The sequence below is a fragment of the Scomber japonicus genome, chromosome 10 (genome assembly GCF_027409825.1).
Source record: "Scomber japonicus isolate fScoJap1 chromosome 10, fScoJap1.pri, whole genome shotgun sequence".
Lineage (NCBI taxonomy): Eukaryota > Metazoa > Chordata > Actinopteri > Scombriformes > Scombridae > Scomber > Scomber japonicus.
Window position 1 is genome coordinate 29,881,611 of NC_070587.1, and position 21,517 is coordinate 29,903,127.

At 40.8% G+C, this 21,517-nt stretch overlaps 1 long non-coding RNA gene across 1 annotated transcript in view; it reads right to left on the minus strand.

The window, feature by feature from the left end:
* LOC128366575 (uncharacterized) overlaps positions 1–21,517 on the minus strand; it is a 78,982-nt gene that overhangs the window by 36,965 nt on the left and 20,500 nt on the right. The window contains exon 2 of the long non-coding RNA XR_008321864.1: positions 18,919–19,021. This is a non-coding gene — a long non-coding RNA (uncharacterized LOC128366575). The remainder of the gene's footprint in view (positions 1–18,918; positions 19,022–21,517) is intronic.

A 21,517-nucleotide genomic window follows, 5' to 3' on the forward strand; every position in this document is an offset into this window, starting at 1 on the left:
ATGATGCTCTCCCCTCTTGTCTTGTGTTATAAAATCCAGCACACCTCTGTCCATTAACGCCAGTGTGATTTCACCCCAAAGTCATTTTCACTGAATGCAAATAGGAAGTGAGACGAGTGAGAAGAATCCAGACTGACTCAAACCTGTGTTCAGTGTCTCTGTCCGTCAGCAGCAGCAGCTCCGGACCAGCGGCCGGCTAACCAGCCTTCACCGGACGGGCTGACAGCTGAAACTTACTCAACCAAAATAGTTTTTATGTCGGCGCCACGGGAAGAAATCACTGTTTGTATTTCTAGATTGATTTTATTTCCCAGCATACCGAGTGAATCTGCCTGTAGTGAAACAGGTGAGCTCACAGACCAATCAGTGTAAACAACGTTAATAAGTTTGAAACACATAAACAATGGGATATTTGTGGGATTTAAACAGCTGTTTGTGAAGATTATGCATCATTAAATGAACCAGAAACAGACGTTAAGCTTAAAAAACTATGTGTGTGTGTGTGTGTTGGGGCGGGGGGGGCATTAGTTAGTGCATTTCTCTTCTGTGTCTCAATAATAGTGTTAAAAACAATCCTGAGCTCAATATTGGCCAAAAAGAATCATGATTAAATAATTGAGCTGTCGAGCTAATCAGTGCTGCTGATTTGATTTGTTTAGATATTTCGTTGTTATTTTAATATGAAAACCTGCAGCCTAGATGTGTTTGCATATGTTTGGTGCTGCTCTTACAGGCACGTTGCTTTGTTTAAAAATGCTCGTGTTGTTTTTATGTGCACATTTGATTTGCTTCCTCACGGCTTTGTTCATTTAACCCTTACATACTGTTCATGTTCAGAAGCACAAATCATTCATGAATAGCTCATCAGTCATTAATAAACTGCTGATTAACCTTTAATGAAGCTCTCAGAGAGCAGAGAGAGTGTATTGTTTAGTTTTTAAACTTTTTGTTGACGGTCCATCGTTATATGTAAACACTGGAGAACATAATGCTTCCAATAAAGGATGATGATGATGATGAATGGTGAATAAACTGTATTTTTGAACTTTTGGAATAAATGATAAAATGTGTATCAGCTACACAAAAAAAGTTAGAAAGTTGAAATATTTCCATTTTTGTATATTCTGGGTCACATTAGGAGAAGTCATCAAATTTCTGGCTAAAAAATATAAGTTTTTTTCCTTCTTTCAAATGTAAAAATGGGTCAAATTAAACCCTGATCAGTATGTAAGGGTTAAACACATACAGGATGTCTGGCCAGCAGCACATTGTTTCTCATTATAATGTCAACACCTACATTGTTTTGCATATGGTTGTATTGTTCCTTCATGCACAATAATTTAAGCCAACACTAAGGAAACTTTGCATGAAAAAAAAAGGTGATTAAACGCTAATTAAAACATACTAATGAATACTATACTCCATTTCTGCCATGTCCATACCACTAAAGCCCTTAAATTCTGCATACTGTACCTTTAACAAACCACTACCACTTTTAAAGCAGTGCTGTTCATTTCATTTGTTCATTATAATGTCAACACCTGCACTGTTTTGCATATGGTTGTATTGTTCCTTCATGCACAATCATTGAAGCCAACACTAAGGAAACTTTGCATGAAAAAATTGGTGATTAAACACTAATTAAAATACTATACTCCATTTCTACCACTAAATGTCTTCAATTCTGCATACTGCACCTTTAACAAATCACTACCAGTTTTAAAGCAGTGCTGCATGTGTCAAAATAAGAGTCTGGAAAATATTACCTGTTTATTATCTGGCAGCTGTACTGACGGGGCCGATGTTTGTGGGACGAGAGTAACTAAACAACAGGAAACGGTTGCATGCAAAAACAATGATCCTTCTTCTCCTTCTCTCTGTAGTTTATGTGTGATCGTGTGAATGCTGTCCACAAAAACCAACACATTAAGACAGCAGACACGGCGGAGCTCGTCATTGTCTATTCTTTTGGCTAAAACGAGCTTTGAGGGGAAAACGGGATGGTGAAACTACTGATGATGATGTGAGCTGTTTGTGTTACTTAGGAGGGAAACTGAACTGATTCACTTTGTCATAGTTTGGATAGCTGTCAGTAGGCTAGCATGCAAGCTGAGCAACAAATCCCTTAAATTACCATCAGTAGTATTTGTCAAGCGTTAAGTGGGGGCAGGGGGGGGGGACGTGGGTGAAGCCGGGAGGCACAGAAACTGGATTTTGTTACGTTATATGCATAATAATAACAATAGCATGAGACCCCTCGGTGTATTGCGGTGAACGCTGCTGAGACTGTGGCCAAATATGATTCAGGCCACAAGGAAAAAATTCTCGGGTGCCTGCTGGGGCCAAACCTTAAAAAACTCACTGCATGACCATCCATAAATCCTCCACTGAGAAGAAAAGGAGTTCTGCTTCTGGCTGAAGAGGCTCCGGCGCGGTTCGGTTCCATTACCATTTGAAAAGGGAGGACATGAAGTGTTGTAGCACGGGGGAGGAGGAGGAGGGAGAGAAAGGCAGAAGAGGAGGGAAAGTGTGGCTGACTTGTTGAACTTGGCACATGGATGAGCTTCATTCGTCAACAGAGCGCTGGAGCTACTCCCTATTCAGGTTTTTGCCCTTGAGACGAACGCTGCGCCTGGTCTGAGGTGGTATTATGCAGTTGGAGAGCATATCCGAAGCCTGTGCATGCAACTGAGAGGAGAGACAGTAACAGTAACAAACCTTGAGGGGAAAAATAATCCTCCCACTGCGTCAAACTCATAAAAACAACCTTCCCGTGCTGCACTTTTACATACTTCTACCCAAAACAGTAATATGAGACAAACACCAATAAACTGGGAATTTTAAATTATTCCTTTATTGCTCTTTTTGTCCGTTTTTTTTTTTCTGAATTATGCATACACAACCTTTGGGCAGGAATAAAGTGATGACTTCATTTATGAGATTATAGGGTAGTAGCTTGCCAGGGATGTTAAAACTGGTAGCAGGGCCCTGAGGAATAAGCAGCAACAAACATATATGAGTCTGTGGGGGGAGGTTGCAGTTCAGTTTAGTTTTTCATTGTTTATGCTCTGTATTCCTTCATGTTGGATTTAAAACAATCACTATGAGGTTAAAGCGTTGACTTGAAGCTTTAGTCTGAGGGTTTACATCTATAGCAGGTCAGGAGTGTTGAACTTGTGGGCCTTTTTTTAAACACAGTGTCCCAATTTTAGAACAATGTTCCTAAACATGGAGGCAGAGACGGAAACCAAAGGAGTTTTTATGGTCAAACAGTAGCATGTGCTTCACTCTCGGAGTTGTTCACATGATCCCAATCAAAAGTGTTTCACTGCTAAAAGACCAGGCCGGAGGAAAAAAGCCCCCAAAAACAAGCAATGCTGGCTTCAGTTTAGGAGCTTTGAAGATATCACGTGTGTGTTGGAGATACTCTGTGTCTGAGGTTCAGACTTCACATATAACTCAAATCAAATAGAAACTATGATGAGTTACATTTTGGTGCGGTTAACCTTTCCAATTACTTTCTGGCCCCTAAAATGATGTGACTATGTGTAAAAAGGACCTAAAATGTGGATGTAAACACACTCCAATTAAAAGCTGAGGTTCAGAGTTTTAACAATTGGGAGAAAAAAAAAGGAAGGAACTAGTGAGATGCAAAAATAATAAACACAAGTGAGAGAATTTAATATGCTCAATATGTGTGGATGGATGCAGGCCCTGAATGGCGTGAAGAGCACAGAAAAAAGCTTGGATCAGCAGCTACTCTGGATCGTTTGGAGCTTGGCGCTCTTCCTCCGGCAGCATTGAGAGCTTTAACTCAAAGTCACTGTTTAATTTCAAGTTTTAATTCCAACATGCGTGAGTCGAGAGCCAACACAACAAAACTGGAAATATGGCCTCGTGTTTGTGTGCCTCCGCCAACCGGTCGAGCTGCAGTTTACATCCACGTCTGTCCACACTCCTGTGATATTAGTGGAGACCATGAAGGAATTTAATAAAGAAGTATTAAACCTATTTTCCTTGTGTGTGTTCCCGAGCTGGAACAATAAAGCTGATTCTGGTCGAAACACAAAGTTGCAGTTACAACAGTAGACGAAGCTTCAGATGTGAGGTTACACCCCAAGATTAATGTCACCAATTCAGCACCTGACCAAATGTGAAATATGGTCCCAATCTCTCCTGCTGTCCATGAGTTATGGGCTTTGGAAAATGGTCACAAAAGTGTTTCTGCAGAAAATGATGATGTCACAGTGAAGCCGACCTTGCACCTTTTAGATATAATCACTTTTGTGTGAAACGTTGTTACTATTAGCATATTAATGTTTGAATCACTGCCCAAATCATGTTGCGTGCGCTCACAGCGACCCGAACCTTTGACCACCACAATCTGATCGGCTCATCCTCGAATCCAAACGGACATTTGTGCCAAATCTGAAGAAAGTCCCTCCATGCATTCCTGAGATATTGCTTTCACGAGAACAGAACGGGACAGATGGACGACCAGCAAACATAAAGCCTTCGCTCATCTCTGACTTCATGTACAGTACAAAGGCAATTTATCATAAATGACACTCCATATAATAAAGAAGAATGTCATGTTATGACAATGTTGTGGAATAAAAAGAAGACCACCACAGTTATTATGATGAGTTTTCCAAGATCTGCAAGTATCTACCTATTTTTCTGTATTTTGTTAACACCATAGCTTGTAGATGCAGGGTAAAGGTTTCTGGCACAACTTCACCTTTGGAGAAAGTTCAAAAACGTCAAAGGTCCAGCAACACTTGTAGTATAAAACAACTTTATTAACAGACCAAGTGGATGACCCTGACGCAGGCCGCAAGCAGAAACTCATTGGTTTATTAATACATGTTCTATAATACAAGTGTTGCTGGAGCTTTGACTTTAACACTAAAATCTTACCTGTAGTCCAGAAACCAGCAGAGGAACAAATCATCATCTATGATAATTGTGCCTGACATCAAGATCCTGCATTTCTTCACTCTTGTGAAGCCAAAGTGAGCAAAAAAAAGTGTCCTTTAGAGAAGCGAAAAAGCCTCCTCAAGCTGGAAGCAACATTTAAAAAAAAAAAAAAAAAAAAAAAAAAGGTGAACTCCCTCATGCTGCCATGTCTGTGTTGTTTTCTCAAGAACCAGTTTGTTTCCCCACCTTGGGGCAGGTGCTTTGCAGCCAGGCAGGTAGGTAATGAAACCTGTTTCTACCTGCTGGGTCCAAGTTGCTCCCTGCCAGCACAGTTGCCTCCCTTCTCCCTCTTTAGCGCGGTCCCACGTCTGTTTGGAGCCGGATGGAGCTTCACACACACACACGCACGCTGGTGCACGGACGCATGCACGCGAAATCTCACACCAACAAGCCGGCGAACGTAGCCAAAGCTATTTCATGGAACGCTGAAGCACAAACACTGGGCACAGAAGGTGGAGTATATGCTGCAGAAAAGGCTGGTGATAACAGTTGGTCAGTCGGCAGCACAGAAAATTTACTGAGCCTTTGGGTTACTACTACAGATTGGTAGCCATTATGCTAACGTTTAGGGATTCATTTCAATGCCAGAGAGAAATACAGAGTTTCTTCAGAAGGACAGAAAAGCCTTTTTTTCCCTTAAAAGCAGCATTTTGACCACAAATGGGCCCCGAGATTTATTATCAGACTTAGCAGCTCTTTAAAGCAAGACGAGCCGCTCTTCCTTTTCAACTATACAGAAATAAAACAGTGATATGAGCAGCCTTTTTAAAGAGCCCCTGCAGACATATTTTAAACCATTAAAAAAGAAAAAAAAATCTTCTTTGACTTATAATAATTTGTGTCTAATATGGTTTTTCCACCAAAAAAGCTCAATTTAAGAATTCTTAGAAGCACATTTACTCTCCCTTTCTCTCTCTCTTTCTCTCATTTAAAAAATCCAGTATCTAAGAATATGCAAATAAGTTATATTTTAAGAGTTGGACGCCCCGGTTACTGAAAAGTCCATCCACTTTATACTGGATCATAAATGCTCTTCCATGTTTTAATGTGAACACGAACGCCAAACTCTGCTCACTGAAGGTCAAATGTCTGAATAAAAGGCAACAACAAGGAATACTAGGTTTGGAGTTTAGGGCATAAATATTTTAGTAGTGCTCCTACACACAAGGTGCCACTTCTATGAGCCGGTCTGTGACTGACAGCTCATAGATGTAGCAAAAGAAATACACGTTTTATCTTCGGGGGAGGAGGGAAGAAAAAAAAATAAAAAAAGCTGCAAGTGGATTCCTCGAGAATGCAAAATGACTGGTGACACCTCCTCAGCTCAAAAAGGCCTGTGTGTGTATATCTGTGTGTGTGTGTGTGTGTGTGTGTGTGTGTGTGTGTGTGTGTGTGTGTGTGTGTTGACAACAAGATCTGAAGGGCAGGAACAATCTTTGGCGCTTAGTGTTGACAGAAGCGTCGGACACCACCTCAGCAAAAAAAAAAAACCCAAACAAAAAAAAGAACATGGCCGACAAGGCAGCGTGAGTGTAATAGATTTGAAGTTCTCCACTTTGAGCTATAGAGAGTGTCAAATCGCCATGGAAACCGCGATAGCTGTTTGGCAGGCTTGAAACACTTTTACTGTTAGAGGGGCTTCAGCTACGGCGCTACGCCTCTAACACTTATGAAAAACCTCCAATTGCACGCCACTCTCTCTTTCTCTGATCATCCTCTTTTTTTTTCTCCCTTCCTTCTCCTTCTCCTTCTTCTTCTTCTTCCCCCAGCTCAGTAAGGCAATCATCACAGCCCCGCGGTGCGAGAGCGCCTTAGCTATGGCAGATAAAGGCTGGGAGATTGTCAGTAATGACGGGTCCACCAGCGCTGAAACTTCCCAGAGCTGCTTGTTTCAGCAGTAATTACGATGAGGGGGAGGGGGGAAATTGGGGGGTTTTGAAGGGGGGGTGGGGTGGTGGTGCACCGTGACTGGCTCTAAAAAGCTTACCAAGCCTTTTGCTTGTGATGCCATGTCAACTTTTTAACGCTAGGCAAGTCAGTCGGATAAGTGGGATGGGGACTTAAAAGCTAAACAAAATGTGTGAAACAAAGAGGTAAAAAAAAGAAGATGAGACAGGCTCGCTGAGGAGTGACGTGGAGGCCGGGACGGGAAAGGAGGAGGAGGAGGAGGAGGAGGAGAAGGGAAGGGAGGAGGAGGAGGAGGAGGAGGAGGAGGAAAGTGCTCTGAAGTCTATGAATAGGGATGAGATTGGATCATTGGAGCTCAGTGTCACCCAATCATGGCTCTGTTGAAGGTGGAGAGTGAGGTGATAACACAGGTGAAAATGAATACGAGAGAGAGAGAGAGAGAAATAATGGAGGGGTGGAGGGATAACAGAGTGATTAAAAATGACTACAAACAGGAAGTAAAGGGCTGTTAAGCGTTTGTGCTCGTCTTTATATTTGAAAAGATTCTGCTGTGCCACAAAAGAAAAGAAAAATAAATAAATCTGTCGTCTTGCTTCTCTGCAGCCGGCCCTCAGTAATCACCTCTTTCAACCTCCAAACATCTTCATCCCACCCTCCCACTCCCCCATCTCTGAGCCACACAGGTTCTTACAGAGGAGAACGCTTAACCCCCCCCCACCCCCCCCCTCTCTCTCTATGGATCAGCCTCTGACAGAAAGGTGTGTGCTGATGTGTGGAGGAATTCAGAGGAGGATGTGTACGAGCCTGCTCCGCTTCTTCATCCCGCAATTGGGCAGAAATTGGATAGTGAATGTAGGGGGCCGGGGACCCGCTGAGAGAGAGGAGAGACGAGGGGGGGTGTGAAAGAAGATGAACTCATTTCAAGCACACCCACTCATACAGTACACGTAGAGGTTTGAGATGGTCGATATTATGGAAAATAGTGGGAGTTAAGGTGTGTGTGTGTGTGTGTGTGTGTGTGTGTGTGTGTGTGTGGGGGGGGGGGGGGGGGTCTTGGGACAGAGGGAGATTTAGTGGATGTGTCCACCTGTGTCGGCTACCATAGAGAAGTCATCTATCACGGGTCACAGTAACCGAGGGCAGCCATGACAAAGGACCGCTTTTTCTTTTAATGTCTAACTGCTCCGGAGAAAGAAGGGGAAAAAAAAAAAAAAGATCAAGATAATTACATTGAATGCAGGAGCAGAATGACACAGTAGGTAGTTATTTATAGGTTTACATAGATATAAATATACACTTTTACTGGAGTCAAAAGCCCCTCGAGACTCACAACGTATTTCCATATATTTAAATCTTGTTAATGAGAGTTGATGGCGTGTTTCATTACGGCACCACGAGAACAACTGTTCACACACACACACACACACACACACACACACACACACACACACACACACACACACACACACACACACACACACACACACACACACTTAGTGATAAAATACTGAGTCAGTTAATCGATAGCGCTCGGTGATACTGCTTAGCAACAATTCACCATTTAAAATAAGAACTATAACTTTCTCATGTATTCATTAGCAAGATAATTAACCAAGAATAATAAAATATATAGTGATGCACATGATTAATTATTCTACATCGCTATTGGCTATCAGCTAAAGAGAGACATCACATCAGTCTGATATCTGCAGACGTCTGTGAGCTCAGACAACTGTTTAAATACATTTAATACGTCTAATTAAATCAGTAGGAATGTAACTTTTCACTATTGGTTAAATGTTTAGGTCAGAGGTCACTAATAAGCTGCCCGAGGTCCGGATCTGGACCCAGACGCTTTCCTATCTGGACCCTAACCTGTAACTGACTGAATATTGAGGATTGTTAAATTTTGTCTGAGCGTTCCTATATTTGTGGGTGCAGCTTCTCCAGCTATTACGGTAAAAGTGGAGCGGCCCTCAGAAACTCACATCGCTGTGTATAATATATCTTCTCATGTGACGCTAATCAGCCAATCATATCCATGCATTCGGACATGCAGAGAGACTCTTATTTGATATTTGGGAAGGATTAATTCTCATTTTATTATTTATTTGAATCCCACAAGTTGAATCTAAATACTAATAACTGTAACTACAATGCTACTTCAAGGACCTGAAAAAAAACATGGACATTTTGATGTTCTAGTCTTTGGCTTGAGGAAACTTTCACAATTTGGACCTCAGTGAATTTTAATCCTGGTTTAGGTCATTTAAACACCAAACTTTTCTGGTTGCAGCTTTTCATATGTTGGATTAGTTGCATCTCTTGTTAACACACTGCTGAATATCTTTGGGTTGTGAACTTTTGGTCGGACAAATGGATCCATTCAAAGACGCCAATTTGTCCTCTCTGAGCTAATAATGAGCATTTTATAATAATTTAATATGTTCAATGAAATAAAACAGATCATTGAGAATTAGATCTCACTCCTCTGTTACTGTATTAACTTATGAAATGTCTCTTAATAAATGTATCTGAATAAATCCATATAACAGGATTACCTGCAACAACCAGCACACTGAGTCCTCATAAGCAGAGGGCGTGAGTTTAAGCACCTTAATTTGTCAGCGGCCAGCATCTAAATAAACAAACTATTAAACCCAAGCTGAGCACATTTACATTCCAGCAAACAGCTTGCAATTACCCGTTTAGATGGCATACATTGGCAATTAATACCGCCTTAATGCCCCACCCTGGGAAATGGTAAACATCAATCATAAGAAAAAGAGGAGCTTCTTAGATAAACAGCCCAACGCTCTGCAGAAGTCACAACATGATATTGGCAGTAGAAAGATTTGAAAAAAAAAAAAAAAAAAAAAAAAAAAAGTGTTAAATCTCCAAAATCAACCACCTCCACCAAATCACTTACAGAGTGGGAGAAATTGTGGTGGTGGGTGTGAAGACTACCTGAGTCTTTACAGCTAAATTATTCTGATCGACAGATGAAGGGAGAAATTAAAAAAACTGTCTTTAAAGAGAAAATGAGGCTGATTCACTGAGCTGCTGCCAATCAGACTAATCAGACGAGTCTATCTACATGCAAACAGCTTCCGGTCAATGAACCACATTCAGCACCAACTGTGTCCATAAAGCATGGGCTGCATGGTCGATACGCTCGCTCCTCAACGTCGTCCTGACCGCTCTGCACAAGATTAGAAGCCTGGACCGGAAACACTCAATAATCTCTCTTGTAGGGCAACTAACAACTTATTATCATGACTGATCAATCTTCCAATTATTCTATCCATTGATTATTTGGTCAATAAAATGTCCACAAAAAGGAAAAACATTTAAGAAGCTGGAAACTAACAGATTTTTGTCATTTTTCCTTTAACCCTCACATATTGTTCATATTATTCTAGTTCAAATCTAGTCTAAAAATCCCCCCCATAAAAAGTGTCTATACCGAATGTTGAACCTCAGATCTGTTTAGAAAGCATCAATAATCGATCTGACTGATCAATAAATGTGATTAAACCTTTGATTCATGTTTCAGAGAGCAGAGAGAGTGAATGTTTTAGCTTTTACACCACTAAACAGCTCCTATCACACAATATCATGTCCTATTTTACCTCAGACATGAAAATATAATGATTTAAATGTCCCTTTTTGGTAGTTTTGAGTCTCTTTAGTCGCTCCATCTCTACGTTACCACAGTAACTAGATGGCAGCTGTCACTCAAACTAACTGTAGATTGATCATTGATAGATTGTAGATTGATTTTAGTAATTTTTGCATTTCTTTTTAGTAGTTTTTAGGGTTTTGTGTGTCTTTTAGTCATTTCTTCATCTCTTTTTGGTGGTTAAATGTTATTTTATATGTAAAGGTAAAATGAGCAGAACTTTATGGAGCTGTGGGGTTTATTGTATAACCATTAGAGCCATCAGTCTTCACTGCTACATCATATAAAGAAATCCTCATAACTACTATCTTATTAAAACTATTAACTATTCATTTCACTATTTGACCCAAATTTCACCCAGAACAGCATCAATGGACAACATCTTTGTGCATTTTGGTCCACTTTAGGAAAAGTCACTACATTTCAGGGTAAATAAAAGATATTTGTGGTGTGTAAGTACAGCTAGGCGATTATGGAAAAAATCTAAATCACAATTAATTGATCTTTTAACCTCGATTACGATTAATGAATGATTATCTCCACCCTTGATGAACAATGATGTATTTTCACAGTTTCTTTAGTTCAGTATTTTCCACTGCTGCCCTCACACATGAGGATCTTTAGGGAGTGAAAATAAAGATGTTTTAAGATGTGATGCTGTGGTTAATGTCTAGTTTACTTGATTATAACTATGTAAAGATCATGGTTTGGGTTCAAATCATCACTGGAGACAAGTTTTCATATTCCTTAAAGATATGCAACCTTTGCTGTCATGGCAACAGTGAACACCACGATTAATTGATATCAGCAAGATTAGAGTTTCTAAATGTCGGTTTAGATTATTTTTCGATTAATTGCTCAGCCCTACGTGTAAGGGTTAAAATCATAGCACAGCATAAAAAATGACTCAAAACAATCATCAAATTCATGGTTGCCGTTTCTTTATAAATCTGTGATTCTTTTTTTTCTAATCGGTTTCACAAACAGTCGATTGTGCTTTTGTGTGTCTGCTTTCGTCATGCTGGAAATTAATTTTCCCAAAAGTGACAACAGGACTGAACTATTCGATGAAATGACTCATACTTGGATCACTTATGGTCTTGCTGCCATGGACTGATGAGTAGAGCAACTGCTATGTGCTGAAATCAATGTGCGATTCATTGATTAGCTGAGTGACAGGACGTTTTTCTGATAATTGATTTTTGGAATCAATGTGTTGGAAAAGTGAAGCTTTGACAAACAATTCAATGATGTAAAGTGAAGAAAAGCAGCAAAGATGAGCTCTGACTAACTGCGATGGGAAATTCCTCACACTTAACTAAACTAATAATTTATTTAACTAATGAAAATCATAATTAGTTGCAGTCTCAACTCCAATAAAGAATTAAAAAAAAAGAGAATGAGAAAGCATATCAAAGTCCGTTTCTATGACGACGCTTAAAGGGAAGTTTGGAACTTTTGTTTACCAGCCGTTGGTCACTGAGTGGTTTAATTAACCATAAAAACAAACAATGAAGTTAACTTTTTTTTCCCTCTACGGTTCAGACTCCAGTAAACAAACTGAGACTCTATAATTGCACCTCGAGCACACCGATATCATCTGAAAGCCATTTTAAGTAAGCGGTACTAATGACATAAGTTGAATGGAAGAAGATAAAACTCCATCACAGCTGCTACTAAAGGAAGCCATAGTTAATGACATAATCCTCCTTGTTGAGCTAAAGCTAACTAACCTTTACGACGGGTTAACCCCAGGGTGAAGATTTAAATGGCTTATTGACATCTTGCGCTTAAATGCTAGAGTGTGTGTGTGTGTGTGTGTGTGTGTGCATTAATGTCTGTCTGAGTCATGTATTGACTGCACACTTTACGAACATCAAAAAAAAAAAGAGGAATGGTGTGTAATCCTCAACCCTCCAGAGTCCTCTTAATGTAATTCTACAGATATATATACGTCTGCATGTGCTGTTCAAACACATGATGAGCGAGGTGAACGTTTGAGATCACGCTTCACTGTGATAAAAGAGCTTAAATGGATGAACCTTTTGAATTGTTAAAGCCATTAAGACACTTGATGGGCTGTATTCAACGGAGAAACCCAATAAAAGAGGAACAAAGGGGGTCAATAGGCTCGTTAGAAAAGCATATGGACAACCAATTCATTTCAAAAACAAAGCCTTTGACTTTGCATTTAAAAAGGCCTTTTAGATGGAAGATAATAAAAAGCAGGATGTTAGTATAGAAAGAAGAACGTTAAGTACATTAAATTAACAAAGTGTCGGATGGAACTTTAAATCAGAGCACAATTTATTTTATTTTACAATAAATAAACCCTTAACCTTCATGTTGTCCTCCTGGGTCAAACTGACCCCGTCTGTTTTGACTGTTCCTTCCTTCCTTCCTTCCTTCCTTATGTCCTTCTTTCCTTCCCTCCCTCCCTCCCCTTCCTTCCCCCCTTCTGTACTTCTTTCCTCCCTCCCTCCTTCCTCCCTTTCCTCCCTTCCTTCCTTCCGTCCTTCTTTCCTTTCCTTCCTCCCTCCCTTCCTTCCCTCCCTCCCTCCTACCTTCCTTCCTTCCCTCCCTCCCTCCTTTCCTTCCTTCCATCCCTCCCTCTCTCATTTCCTATTTCTCCCTTCCTTCCTCCTTTCCATCCTTCTTCCTCCCTTCCTAACTTCCTTCCTTCCTTGACTCGAGGACAACAGGAGGGTTAAATGATAATAAAAAGCAGGATGTTAGTATAGAAAGGCTGCAGAGAAAGAATGTTAAGTACATTAAATTAACAAAAGTGTCGGATGGAACTTTAAATCAGAGCACAGCATCTGCTTTAATTTAGTTTTTTTTACAATAAATAAACCCTTAAATGCAAATTATGTTCCCAATCCACTTGCTAGTGCCAGAACATGTGAAGTGCTTTTTACACAAGGAGCGCCAGCACAGTCAACTACACGCCATTATTATGCAAAAGAATAATAATCAGAGAATTTTTCCTCATCTGGCATAAAGTGGGCTCTAATCTCACTCGCTGTTATCTGACAGTTTAACAGGATCAACATTCAGGGAAATTTCCATCAAATTAGAGAGATTCATGGCAGGAAAAAACAAAAACAATTGGACCAAAAAATACTGGATGGAAACTTTCTGGCTGCATCTCTAAGAAAGAGAAGAGGAAGAAAAAAAAGAAAAGAGCTCAAATCTGAGGCATCCAGACATCCTGTGAATCCAATTGAATAAGATTGAATTGATGAGACCTTGATAAGATTATTCCCAGACAAAGGATAAGGTCGAGAGGAGAGGGTTCACAATCTACTGATCTCATTCAGAGTGAATTAACTTTCTGAACAATGGAAGAATTTGTCTGATTAATTTTGGGTAATCGACCCTCTCTTTGCACTATGAATTATGACAGGAGGCAAAGTCTCTTCAAGGTTAGAGACGACATAACAGAACGCTGCAGACCTGAGAAAGTATGGAAAAAAGCTTCAGCTGCTGTATCCTGCGTCATGCTTCAATGTCACACAGCATCTTGAAGCACTTTATAGACATTTTTGTCTTTGTGTATCAGCTGTGTGTCCAATATTCAATATGTGTCACTTCTTTTCTACAGGTGGGTTCGTTTATGTACTGTATTGATTTTAACTAATTAAACTAAACCCAAGCAAAGCCATAAAAGCCCCCCCCCCCCCCCACACACACACACACACTCCCCCACCACCTTCAGATGTCCACAGACGACTGTCCGTGTCCTCGTCTTTCCCCCAAATCAACAAAGCCCCTTTTTCCCTTCAGACCACATATTTCTCAGTGTCACCTCAGGAGTGCCGCCAGAGAAAAAAAAATCTGAGGCGAACCCCCTTTGCGCTCTTTTTTTTTTGCTCGTGGTGGACCTCATTTTCTCTCCCACCTCTTCAAGTCCCTGTATCCCTGTAGCTTTGAAGTCCGGGCCAGCGAAGGGCTTTGAAAAAGCCGGCAATCTCCCCACCATGACCAGGCGGAGGATTAGCCAAGCCCTGCAGGACAGAGTGGAAAGAGGACGGAAAGAGGGCTGGAGGAGGAGTGAGCGCCATTTCCACGAGGGGGCTATGTGTGTGTGTGTGCGTGAGCGGCTCTCCCTCCGGCCGGAGCTGTGGGGGATTAACAAGCTACTAAGAAAGCAGAGAACAGAACTCCAGCCCCCTTTTTTCATGAGTTCCACAGAAACCAATTTATAGGCGAGAACTGAGGGCGGCCGCTAATTCTCCCCCATAACCGCCTCCTACTTCAACTCCAAATCTTTGTTGTGTCACTCACAAAAAAAAAAATGAGAATGGCAAACGTTTTCTGGATGGCCGAGTCCAACCAAGCCTTCATCCACACACACAACGCACAATAAAAAAGGGTTACACAATTATCGATTACGGGAACTTCATTGACTCAAAAGTAACATTTCAATTTCCACAGAGCGGGAGGAAATTGAGCAGTTAAGCTCCTAATCTGAGCATCAGACTTGATACGATCAGTCACAGGGGGGAGATGGAGGGGGAGATGGGGGGGATTCGGAAAGGGGGGAGTCACCCTGGAAAGTTTGTTTTCCCTTGTGAGCCAAAACAAGAGAGATTATTCCCTCTTTCATCCGTTCTGAGCTTCCAATATTTGCCGAGACTTTGAGCTGTAAATATTTCATAAATGTTCTGCTCTCAATACATTTTCAAGGCGTGCATGTGCGCTGGCTCCCGCCCTAAAACATTATAAAGAAGGAGAATATAATGTGCGCTGTCTAAATGTGTCACTGGAATAGCTAATGCATTAAAAAATAAAATAAAAACTATCTGTAATATTTAAAGGGAACAGGCGAGGAGAGGAGCAGGTATTTGCTTTTCCAGGGAATAAATGAACTCGACGATATTGTCAACCAATCGCCAGCTGTGGCATATATGGTGCGACGTTGCTGGAGGCTCTCATTGAAGTGCAAATGAGTCAAAGAGCTCCAGCATCTCAGGATACCTCGGCTCCATCAATAAGCAATAGCAACTTAGCTTTAGCACTCAGAGGCACAACAATAGGACTTGATTCCAAAAAACAGACAGATCCATACGCTGCTGCTTCCCCATCAGTGCTTTTCAAGTAATGGGGTCTTTTGTCTTATCTGTGACTGAAGGGAAGCTTGAGGACTTTGCCCTTCATCCCTTTGTTGTTACAGAGTCTCTTGTGGAAAGGGAAGATTGGCCCGTAGGCGTGGGTGTGCGAGGGAGAGCCAGGCGACCGTGCGAGCGCATCAGACTTGAGCAGTCTTAATAAAGCTTCCCCTCTCTATCCACCCCAGAGATCTCCTCACCCCAATTATACGCCTGACACCTCTACCCTCCTCCGCCTCCTCTCGTTTCTCACAGCCGCCCCACCTCAGCAGCCTAGTTCCCAGCTCTGATCACGGCTCTCTCCCTTTTGCTGTGGCTCAAAGCCCCCCGAAGGACTGAGGAATATCAGGCTGCGGGTGGCGTTTGCTTCACAGTCTGCTGCCTGGATTGCTGCAGGAAGGCATCTGTTCTAGTATTGACAAAAGATCACTACTGTTCAAGCCATGTGAGCGTGCACACTTCAACAAGTTACACACACACACACAAAGAAAAGAAAGTCTGACTTCATCTGATGATCCATGAGCGATCAGCGAGCACAGTCTGCCTGAGTCATTTCTTTAGCAATACACTTTATACACATTTCAATCAGCATATATGCATGTAACCTGTCAGATGAATCCAACCCACTAAATACATATATAACAGTCACAGCAGGGTGCAAACCTGCAGGAGCACGCCTAAATATCTCTGAAACGCTTTGAAATGATCACGAGATCAGGTCTGACAGCTCTTCTCCAAATACCATTGAATCAAAGTCAGTAAATGTAAGTTGGCATCGTTCATTTTCTATTGAAAGCTTTAGTCACCAGCTCAGCTTGTCCTGCCAGGTGAGAATGACAGTTGAAACTGTTTGTGAGTAATCGACAGATAATCAGCAACAATTCTGGCTACTGTTGTTTAGATGATATGAAACAGAAATGTAAGAAATTCCTGCTCTTCTTCGTCCTCTGTGATAGTTTAATATATAAAATTGGACTTTAGCAACTTGAATATGTTAATCTAAGCTTTTTAATGGCCATTCTTCACTTTTTTATGAGATCAATTCTAATTAATTAATCAAGAAAATGATTAACTGATGATAAAATGAATAATAAATTGACATTTTTCTCACTGAGGCTTCAGCTGAACTCACTTCTCACAGAGACAATGTCAGTTTTTTTGGATCTTCCTGTTTTATCACTTATTCTATTTCATGATGTTTTATTTATTTCTGTCTTTTTTAATGTCAAAAAGGTGCCAAATAAATCCACTTACCTTGCCTAAAAGAACAAGGTTGACTACAGCAGCAGATAAAGACGAGGCGGCTTCTGACATGTGATAGAAACCAGTTCTTCATGCTTGGAGAGCCGAACATAACATCATGAAGCAGAGATGAAGCACGAGCTCCGATGATGTTTATATTCAGCTGCTTTTTCCCTCATGTTCTGTTAACCGGTACTGCATTAATACCACAAAAGGTAAACGTTGGAAACCAAGCTGAGATAAGTAAATCATTCAGAGTGCAGCCAGAGTAATTTGACCTCGCTACAACACCGAAATCCTCAAACTTTGCAGGATGACAGGCGACCGGAACATTTTCCAATTAGTAAAAAGCTTTGTGAGTCCATTAATCTGTTGTTTACAAGCTATGGTTCGCTTGCAATCAAATGGTGTGAACCAAAACAAACCAAATTAGAACATGCCAGAAAACAACAAAAAAAAAAGGTTAAACTTCTCTTTGAGAGGTGCCGACCAAAGAAAATTAACTATATGCGTGATCACACTCGAATGCAACACAACAATAAGCAGACGTTTATCATCATAACAGCTCAACACAACACAAAGCTGCCGCTGCCGCTGCCGCTCTCTGTCGTCACTTCATTTTGTTTTTTTTAGATTTTTTTTTTGCTGGTTTTACCTTTCGGATGCTTTCAAGGTTACAGCAGGCCTGCATCTGGCCAGCCATCTGTTTCCAGCCTTCCCATGAGGCGTCCTGTCATCGCCGCTCCTTGGCCCTGTCCTCTACTGTCCACAGTCAAACTCTGGGGGGAAATGCCCCTCCAGACACAACAGCTTCTCACTGATTCTACAGGTCTATGATGCTTTTTAATGCACTTCTTCTTTTCCTCTTCTTATAACCGACAACCTCACGAGAGCAGTGACACACCAATCAATCAATATTATAATTAGAGATATTTCTTTTCTTTTTTTTTAGGATAGATGTAACATATATATATAACAAATAGAGTGACTAGATGTAGCAGTAGTTGAATTACAACCAAAACACAAACTATCAGGAGCTCAGACTAAAATAATTATTATTTATAATCAATAAGTAAAAGCAACAGAGCTGCATAGTAACCAAATATACAAGATCCTGTAGTATGATGTTTGTTATACTGATCACTGCTCAGCTCTACACTACAGAGCTCAGTAATCTAAGATTCATAATACAATCATGAGCTAAACTGAAAAGGAGAAGTTGTGTTCAAATCTTCGTCTTCTTTCAAAAAAAAAAAAAAAAAAAAGATCTAATTTATTTATAAAACCCGACTAATCTGCTTCATTAGGACTGTGTGGAGCAGCTCTGTTCAGGTTAGCCAGAAAACAACCCCAACAACTGTCACCAGATTCTCGTCCAAAACGCTGCCAAACTCCAACTGGTACACGGAAAATGTGTGACATCACCTCTTTTTTTTTTCCGACGGAGCCTTCGCCAACTTCTAACCAGCGAGAAGAGCTCAGACAAACACTCGGATATAGAGATAGATGTCGCATGTGAAATAACCAAAAACTGGTTCCAGCTTTTGGCAGAAAATAAAGAGTGTGTTTCGTGTGGGACATCGTTGCATGTAGTGAAAAACATGATAATCCTCAGACTTGGCAATGCGGCTCCTCATGTATCCGATGACCTTTTTGTAGATGGATTGACCAAAACTCTTCAACAAAAATATGCCAAATATTTAAAAAAACCCAATCCCTGACATTTGATTAAAAAGAGGAGACGATATTCAATTTAACAAGCGGCTTCGGTAGCATCCTTTAATTAAGTGTTCTCTGTAGATTTCTCCTGAAAGTAAAGTAGAGCCCATTCTCTGTCACATTACATCCAACTCAATCTCAGAAAGCTCAGAGACTCCAAGCCTCCCTCTCTTCCTCCCCCCCTCCTTCATCCTCCCCCCAAATCAAATCTCCTCCACACTTTTAATTACAACACAGGATCCACTTTAGAAAAAAAAGAAGACTGCTTTACCGTACCTTCGTTTCCAAAACAGTCTCACTGCAATGATCCAGCGAGCAGGTAAGAGTAGCAGGTCGGTGCTTGGCTGGTTCAGACAGCAGCTGTCATCTGTGTGTGTTTCTGTGAAGGGGGAAATTAAGAGATCACTATAACATCTGTGTACGTCTGAGACATAATGCAGGAAAGCTGGCAGTGATGCACCGTGAGCCTCTATGAGCAGTTTTTTTCCCCCCCCTCCTTCAAAAGAACTGGAAAAGTCCAAACTGGGAGTAACAGTGACAGACTATTAAATGCTGAAAAAATATATACGATTCACTTTCATCATCAGGTGGAAAACTGTCAGAATGTAACATAAAACCAGAGTTAGCTTCAAACCCTCGAGGGGAAGATAAGGCTTGGTTGGAGAGGTTTGCGTGACAACAGGTTGATTTAGTAATAAGTGAACAAAATCTTTTGACAAATCCCCGCAGCTCAAACTAGCCAAAATCTGATGATGATGGCATCTCAGCACACAATCTGCTGAGGCAATCTGCTCTCCGGGAAACATCTTCACCTCGCCAGTGAACAACACTCAACAGAGCTCCATATGATATTACAACAAACAAGCTATCTGCTAGCTGATACGGAACAATACAGTTAGTTTTTTAATAATTAACAACCTCGCTGAGCTTGATGAGCAATTTTCTCCACGTTGGAAGAAGAGACTCCTTCTTCCTGGATATATAGTAAATGTATTTAATTTCCTGCTCCATACAGCCACTTCTGATTAGTTTTCAATTGAACGTCGAGCATGAAAAAGCCATCAGAGGTTTAATCTCATGCATAACCTCAGATGTGTGCAAAATTCAAATAGTGAATAAAAATCATCATACATACTTATGCTTTTTTTGTATTTTTTAGAAAGTTATTGACCTGGTTGAGCCTTCAGTTAACCCTTACATACTGTTCAGAGCTGTAAAAACACACATTACAAATTTTTTTTGCCAGATTTTTCCCAATGTGATCCACAGTATCCAAAAATGGAAATAAAATGCACAATTTTTTCAATGTTGTGCAGCTGATACACATTTTTATATGAGTTTATAAAAAAAAAGTTAAAATCACCATTAAAACCTGTTGTAGTTATCATTATATTCTATAAAATGTTCTCCTGGACCACAACATAGTGATTGTGAATGTCATTTATTAATGATTGAAGGGGAATTTATGAATGTGAATTGATGTAGACACTAATTATGAGTCAGAATATGAACAGTATGTGAGGGTTACTAACTCTCTGAGCAGCTGATCAATAATTGAAGACGTGATAGTTGGCCGTCGTCGTGCAGTGAGATGCTGTGAGAGGTAATGACCTAGTTGGATCTTGACCACTACGAAGACTAAATTCTAACAAATGGTGATGATGGAGGTTTTGACCTCAAGCCCGGCAACATTTCAAGCAGCGGAGCCCGGGGAAGACTTGCAGAGGCAGCATCCACTGGATTAGCGAGCACACCAGCTGGCAGCCACATGCTGATGATGGTTCAGTTGAGGTTAAGTCAAAGCCAGCTCGCCAGCTTATTTCTCTCTTCCCGACTCTAAAAGTTCTATATCAATCACGAAACTTGATGCCATTGGTCACGTTGTCATGATTCCTTATGTAAGTGGTGCAGGAGTGTTGATCACTATGAATTTGTGCGTAGAAACTCATAATAGGTCAGCTCTGAACTTACTGGACTGCCTGGGAAACAACCCAAACCATCAAAAAAGAGCAAAAAGATAGATAAGGACTTGTGTGCAGTGGAATTCCAGTGCAGGAACAATAGACGCTCCAGATTCTCTCCGCGGTCGTAAAAGCTCCCAGACCACAAATTGCCCCTTAAAACGCGTTGAGATTAATTTAGTCGAGTGTGTTTGTGCTTTATGGCAGCACCAAGAAGGGTTTCAGTAATGTGGATCAGCTGGCGATCAACTAGAATCATGTCATCCATCATTTTCTGAGCTGTGCGAGTTAACGAGTCGGAGGCACAGAACAGGAGATGTGGGGGGAGGGGGGGGGGGGCGTTTAACTCTTGGAAAAGTCTGATTTTGCAAAACCTCAGAAGTCAAAACCCATTGTGCTGATGATTGCCGCTCTCATTTAAAATCCAAAAAAACAAAAACATCTCGTGTAATGAAGTCTGTTCTCCAGAAGTGCCAAACAACCCAACTTACATTTATTATTATTATTATTATAAAAGAGGAAAAAGGGTGAAGAAAGACTTGGGATAAAAAGTAAAGTTTGCGTGTTTGGGTGATGGGTTCATCTGATTTGACCGAGTAAAGAGAATGGAGAGTGCTTTGGTTGAGTCCCGAGCTGCTGACGAAACACATAAACACTATCCTTCAAATGTGAACTATTTCAAAACCACAATTTAGAGCCACAACTGAGGAGCGTAATCAAATCAATGCTTAGCCTCTGGACCGGATGTTTGTTTCACTTATTTGCTTGCTCAGGCTACCTCGAGGGGTTGTTGTTTGTTTTTAAACTCAACGTAATCTGCTAGAAATTGATTATGGATGTATTGACTTTTTCCAAAACCTCACACTTTTGCTGAATGACTGGTATTGATTCCGCAAATGGATTCGAGCCCTGAA